Genomic DNA, 7198 nt, shown 5'->3' on the forward strand with positions numbered 1-7198 from the left:
TGGAACGAGTCAATACATGAAATTATAACACGATATTAGAAACAGATAAAACTAAATATAAAAAAAAACAATATTCAGGTGACAAGTCGTAAGTTTAAATGAAGAAAATCAACAATGTAACACTGGAATTTGCTTAATTTTTTAGCTCTTCCAGGAGCTCCTCGACAGAGTAGAAGGAGTGAGTCATGAAGAAACTCTTCAGTTTAGACTTAAAAGAGTTTGGGCTACTGCTAAGATTTTTGAGCTCTTGTGGTAGCTTATTGAAAATGGATGCAGCAGAATACTGCACTCCTTTCTGCACAAGAGTCAAGGAAGTGCATTCCACATGCAGATCTGATTTCCGCCTAGTATTAACTGAGTGAAAGCTGCTAACTCTTGGGAATAGGCTAATATTGCTAACAACAAACGACATTAAAGAAAATATTCTGTGAGGGCAATGTCAGAATTCCCAGATTTTTGAATAGGGGTCGACAAGAGGTTCTCGAACTTACACCACATATAGCTCGAACAGCCCGTTTTTGAGCCAAAACACCCTTTTTGAATCAGAAGAATTACCCCAAAAAATAATACCATACGACATAAGCGTATGAAAATATGCGAAGTAGACTATTTTTCGTGTTGAAGTGTCACTTACTTCAGATACTGTTCTTCCGAACGCCTAGGAACTTGAACTGTTCCGTCTCGCTTATAATATGCCCATTCTGTCTGATCAAAATATCGGTTCTTGTTCAATTGTGAGTTAGAAACTGTAAAAACTGAGTCTTACTGTGATTTAGCATCAAATTATTTTCCACAAGCCACGAACTTATTTCATGAACTACATTATTTGTTACTGTTTCAATATTACACACAAGATCCTTCACTATCAAGCTGGTGTCATCAGCAAACAGAAATATTTTTGAATCACCTGTAATACTAGAAGGCATATCATTTATATAAATAAGAAACAGCAGTGGCCCCAGCACCGACCCTTGGGGAACGCCCCACTTAACAGTGCCCCATTGGGACTGAACATCACACTGTGGATCTCGTAATACTAAATTCGCTGAAGATTTCCGAAATGGTATGTCCTATGCGTCCATTACAACTACCACTGCGCTCTCCAAGTCTGTTAATTCCCGTCGTGAGGCTATAATCACATCGGAAACTTTTTCGCATGGGTCACCTGAGTACAAACGACCTCTCCGCCCATGCACTGCCATTCTATACCTTATACACGCGATACTACCGCCATCTGTACATGTGCATATCGCTATCCCATGACTTTTGTCAGCTCAGTGTATTTATCTTTGCAGGTGATGACGGCCTAACAGCCTAAAATCGGTTTCTGAAATAATAAATATTGCAGAATATTACTCAAGTGCACACAAGGAACAGTCAACTAACGTAATTTGGATATTATAAATGAAGGTATTCCTCCAGCTGTATTTAAGGTGTCGATTTTATTTTGGCAACTACTTTCAACGATGTAACAACGTCATCTTCAGGCCATATAAAATATACCATACATATAACAACCAATGTGACATCAGTAATCTATGAGTTATTATGTAAACAAATATATTAAAAACATGAATAAAACGTTCTCGGTTTTCCAGCCGTGTCAATTCATGTACGCCGTCGCGAAAGACTCCGAGGACATATTATAAACATATTACATAATGGTCGAATTCAATAAAATTAATTACATTTTGGCTGTTTTCGTTAAATGCAATCATTCTGGAAATTAATAATTTGTGTTGTACCAATAAGTACAAATGAAATTATGTATACATGATCATTTTTATTACAGATCAACGTCAAGCATCAAATGAAACAGGAGTATATATTTAAAAAAATACTTAGGTGACAAGCCGTTACGCTTACAGATAATAAACAGTGCTGAAGAGAACATGCATTGCTAATCATGTATATATAATTTCATTTGTATTTATTGATACCACATAAATTTTTCATTTACAGAATGATTGCATTTAATGAAAACGGCCAAAATGTAATTAATTTTATTGAATTCGTCCATTATGTAATATGTTTATAATATATTTGTTTACATAATAACTCATAGATTACTGATGTCACATTGGTTGTAGTATGTATGGCATATTTTATAGGGCCTGACGATGACGTTGTTACAATGTTGAAACTAGTTGCCAAAATAAAATCAACACCTTAAATACAGCTGGAGGAATTTCTTCATATTTAATATAAATTTATACCTGCTGACGTCCCACTGTCCTCCATTTCAACTATGGATGTACGAAGATTAAGCGTAATTTGGGGTTTACCTCCTTCTAGCAGCGAAGCCGATGGAGGCGGAGGACATGCTAATATAGAAGAAAGATGGCAAAGGATGTCCATTTGTAAGGAATCTTCCCAGCGCTGTCTTAATTTACTGTGTTTAAGGAAACCACAAAAAACTTAAAAAATCCAGAATGAGATTTTCACTCTGCAGCGGAGTGTGCGCTGATATGAAACTTCCTGGCAGATTAAAACTGTGTGCCCGACCGAGACTCGAACTCGGGACCTTTGCCTTTCGCAGGCAAGTGCTCTACCATCTGAGCTACCGAAGCACGACTCACGGCCGGTCCTCAAGGCTTTACTTCTGCCAGTATCTCGTCTCCTACCTTCCAAACTTTACAGAAGCTCTCCTGCGAACCATGCAGAACTAGCACTCCTGAAAGAAAGGATATTGCGGAGACATGGCTTAGCCACAGCCTGGGGGATGTTTCCAGAATGAGATTTTCACTCTGCAGCGGAGTGTGCGCTGATATGAAACTTCCTGGCAGATTAAAACTGTGTGCCCGACCGAGACTCGAACTCGGGACCTTTGCCTTTCGCAGGAGAGCTTCTGTAAAGTTTGGAAGGTAGGAGACGAGATACTGGCACAAGTAAAGCTGTGAGGACCGTGCGTGAGTCGTGCTTCGGTAGCTCAGATGGTAGAGCACTTGCCCGCGAAAGGCAAAGGTCCCGAGTTCGAGTCTCGGTCGGGCACACAGTTTTAATCTGCCAGGAAGTTTCATATCAGCGCACACTCCCCTGCAGAGTGAAAATCTCATTCTGGAAACATCCCCCAGGCTGTGGCTAAGCCATGTCTCCGCAATATCCTTTCTTTCAGGAGTGCTAGTTCTGCATGGTTCGCAGGAGAGCTTCTGTAAAGTTTGGAAGGTAGGAGACGAGATATTGGCAGAAGTAAAGCTGTGAGGACCGGGCATGAGTCGTGCTTTGGTAGCTCAGATGGTAGAGCACTTGCCCGCGAAAGGCAAAGGTCCGGAGTTCGAGTCTCGGTCGGGCACACAGTTTTAATCTGCCAGGAAGTTTCATATCAGCGCACACTCCGCTGCAGAGTGAAAATCTCATTCTGGAAACATCCCCCAGGCTGTGGCTAAGCCATATCTCTGCAATATCCTTTCTTTCAGGAGTGCTAGTTCTGCATGGTTCGCAGGAGAGCTTCTGTAAAGTTTGGAAGGTAGGAGACGAGATACTGGCAGAAGTAAAGCTGTGAGGACCGGGCGTGAGTCGTGCTTCGGTAGCTCAGATGGTAGAGCACTTGCCCTCGAAAGGCAAAGGTCCCGAGTTCGAGTCTCGGTCGGGCACACAGTTTTAATCTGCCAGGAAGTTTCATATCAGCGCACACTCCGCTGCAGAGTGAAAATCTCATTCTGGAAACATCCCCCAGGCTGTGGCTAAGTCATGCCTCCGCAATAACCTTTCTTTCAGGAGTGCTAGTTCTGCATGGTTCGCAGGAGAGCTTCTGTAAAGTTTGGAAGGTAGGAGACGAGATACTGGCAGAAGTAAAGCTGTGAGGACCGGGCGTGAGTCGTGCTTCGGTAGCTCAGATGGTAGAGCACTTGCCCTCGAAAGGCAAAGGTCCCGAGTTCGAGTCTCGGTCGGGCACACAGTTTTAATCTGCCGGGAAGTTTCATATCAGCGCACACTCCGCTGCAGAGTGAAAATCTCATTCTGGAAACATCCCCCAGGCTGTGGCTAAGCCATATCTCCGCAATATCCTTTCTTTCAGGAGTGCTAGTTCTGCATGGTTCGCAGGAGAGCTTCTGTAAAGTTTGGAAGGTAGGAGACGAGATACTGGCAGAAGTAAAGCTGTGAGGACCGGGCATGAGTCTTGCTTCGGTAGCTCAGATGGTAGAGCACTTGCCCTCGAAAGGCAAAGGTCCCGAGTTCGAGTCTCGGTCGGGCACACAGTTTTAATCTGCCAGGAAGTTTCATATCAGCGCACACTCCGCTGCAGAGTGAAACTCTCATTCTGGAAACATCCCCCAGGCTGTGGCTGAGCCATATCTCCGCAATATCCTTTCTTTCAGGAGTGCTAGTTCTGCATGGTTCGCAGGAGAGCTTCTGTAAAGTTTGGAAGGTAGGAGACGAGATACTGGCAGAAGTAAAGCTGTGAGGACCGGGCGTGAGTCGTGCTTCGGTAGCTCAGATGGTAGAGCACTTGCTCGCGAAAGGCAAAGGTCCCGAGTTCGAGTCTCGGTCGGGCACACAGTTTCAATCTGCCAGGAAGTTTCAACTTAAAAAATTTTTGCCTTGGGAATTAAACCTCAGTAATCCGAACTGTTATACCACCTCACTATATTACTGTATTACTGTGGTCGAGGTATTGCAACTAGGAATTCACGTGGCATTACCTGTCCGTGAACAGACGTTAGCTATGATTAGATTTTGCCATTTCCTGCCGGTGTTTCTGCCAGTCTCTCTCGCCTACCTTTTAGCTTCAGTTTTTTAAATTTTTAATTTTTTTTAAAGGAAGGGCTAAAGGCAAGTCTGGATGCAGACGCAAATAACCTTGAATTAAATGAGCTGACATTGGGGGAATTATATTAGCAAATGAGACACTTAAAGCATAGAAGATTGTTGCTATTTGCTCAGCGAAATAACTAAATGTGACATAATTAAACAGTATATAAAATGCAGTGTGGCAATAACAAAGGAAACTCCTTTTAAAACGGAGAAGTATATTAACATTTAATATAAATTTGAGTATTAGGACGTACTTTCTCAAAATATTTGTATAGAGCGAAGCCTTATACGAAAGTGAAATGAGAACGACACACAGTGCAGACTAGACGAGAGACACCCTGAGGCATGACGCACCAGCAAATAGTTATTTTGGAAACGGAGGGAAGTGAGGGGGTGGGCGTGTTAAAATTGTAGAAGGAGGCTAGAGGTTGATTGCAGTGAACAGATTCATATGGATGTAGGTTGCAACATCTATGCCGAAATTAAGAGACTATCATACGACACACTAACGTGGTAAATGCAGCATACCAGTCTTTGGTCTGACGACCACAGCGACAACAACAACATGGGCCAGAGCCCAGGGAAGCCAATAGCTGATGTTACGAAGAATTGGAAAAATGAGACGACTGTATAAAAAATAAAAAACACATATTTAGCTCTCCAGCTGGTGTGCTACTGGGAGACTGTTGGTTTCTGGAGACGTAATAGTTCGTTCTTGTTGTTAATCAACGTAAGATTCGTCTGCTGTCTTTCTCCGTTCTTGTTATTTGGCGGCTATCCTGCTCATTCCTGTGAAACAGCTGAATCATACATTTTTTATTTAGGTACTTGTATGTAGAGTGCCTCTACGATTCATTCCTTCCATCACCCCTTCAAACTAGAGTTTTCGCCGACGACTCATGTAGTTGTAGTACTTCACCATTACAGCTCTTCTGTCTATTGTGTTATTTATTAAGATTTTGTCTCGTTCTCTCAATTGCAACATGTCTTCATTCTTCACTCGACGAGTCCATCTGATCCTCAACCGACGACACCACATTTCAAAGGCTTCTAATTGATTCATTAATGTTTTTCTCAAAGTCCACCTTGGTGATGGAAGGAATGAATCGTAGAGGCACTCTACATCCAAGTACATAGCTTTGCACCAAGCATAGCTTTTCACAAATAGTTCTTGCTGCAATACATAATCATTTAAGTAACTTGGAGTCTAACGTATGATAGTGAACATTCTGTGATTCAGGCGTCCCTACCGCTTTATACAACCCACAACACCCTCAAAAAACACGTGCTTGCTTTTCATATTCTATCGCTCACTATGCACAAGCTATTAGCCCTACAGAAAAAAAATGAACGGGACACTTTTGAGGAAGCTTAACGTAGTTAAATTTTGCACTGGGATATGTTTTCGCTGGAGGCCAAGGTTTTCAAATTCTTGAAGAAAAATGCATTTGAGGGTCACTTTTGTAAGTTTTTCTTGAATAAATAATTCGAAAACTAGGGCCTCTAGCAAAAACGTATCTCAGTATAAAGCCACATTAAAGTTCCTACAAAAAGTTCCTGTTCATTTTCTCTGTAAGACTAATAACTTGCGAACAGTGAGGTTCGCCGATGATATTGTAATTCTGTCAGAGACAGCAAAGGACTTGGAAGAGCAGTTGAACAGAATGGACAGTGTCTTGAAAGGTGGGTATAAGATGAACATCAACAAAAGCAAAACGAGGATAATGGAATGTAGTCGAATTAAGTCGGGTGATGCTGAGGGAATTAGATTAGGAAATGAGACACTTATAGTAGTAAAGGAGTTTTGCTATTTGGGGAGCAAAATAACTGATGATGGTCGAAGTAGAGAGGATATAAAATGTAGACTGGCAATGGCAAGGAAAGCGTTTCTGAAGAAGAGAAATTTGTTAACATCGAGTATAGATTTAAAGGTGAGGATGTCGTTTCTGAAAGTATTTGTATGGAGTATAGCCATGTATGGAAGTGAAACGTGGACGATAAACAGCTTAGACAAGAAGAGAATAGAAGCTTTCGAAATGTGGTGCTACAGAAGAATGCTGAAGATTAGATGGGTTGATCACATAACTAATGAGGAGGTATTGAATAGAATTGGGGAGAAGAGGAGCTTGTGGCATAACTTGACTAGAAGAGGGGATCGGTTGGTAGGACATGTTCTGAGACATCGAGGGATCACCAATTTAGTATTGGAGGGCAGCGTGGAGAGTAAAAATCGTAGAGGGAGACCAAGAGATGAATACACTAAGCAGATTCAGAAGGATGTAGGCTGCAGTAGTTACTGGGAGATGAAGTAGCTTGCACAGGATAGAGTAGCATGGAGAGCTGCATCAAACCAGTCTCAGGACTGAAGACCACAACAACAACAACAACAGTGAGTGATAGAATATGAAACTCATGCACACGATATTTGAAGGCGTTGCAGGTT

At 41.9% G+C, this 7198-nt stretch overlaps 3 non-coding genes across 3 annotated transcripts; all 3 read left to right on the top strand.

The window, feature by feature from the left end:
• The first annotated feature begins 3519 nt into the window (after positions 1-3519).
• Trnas-cga lies at positions 3520-3594 on the top strand. The gene has a single exon. It is a non-coding gene; the product is annotated as a tRNA-Ser (tRNA).
• A 226-nt stretch (positions 3595-3820) lies between these two features.
• Trnas-cga lies at positions 3821-3895 on the top strand. Its single transcript has one exon. It is a non-coding gene; the product is annotated as a tRNA-Ser (tRNA).
• A 226-nt stretch (positions 3896-4121) lies between these two features.
• On the top strand, positions 4122-4196 carry Trnas-cga. Its single transcript has one exon. It is a non-coding gene; the product is annotated as a tRNA-Ser (tRNA).
• Positions 4197-7198: the final 3002 nt, after the last annotated feature.

This window comes from Schistocerca americana, chromosome 4 (assembly GCF_021461395.2).
Source record: "Schistocerca americana isolate TAMUIC-IGC-003095 chromosome 4, iqSchAmer2.1, whole genome shotgun sequence".
NCBI lineage: Eukaryota > Metazoa > Arthropoda > Insecta > Orthoptera > Acrididae > Schistocerca > Schistocerca americana.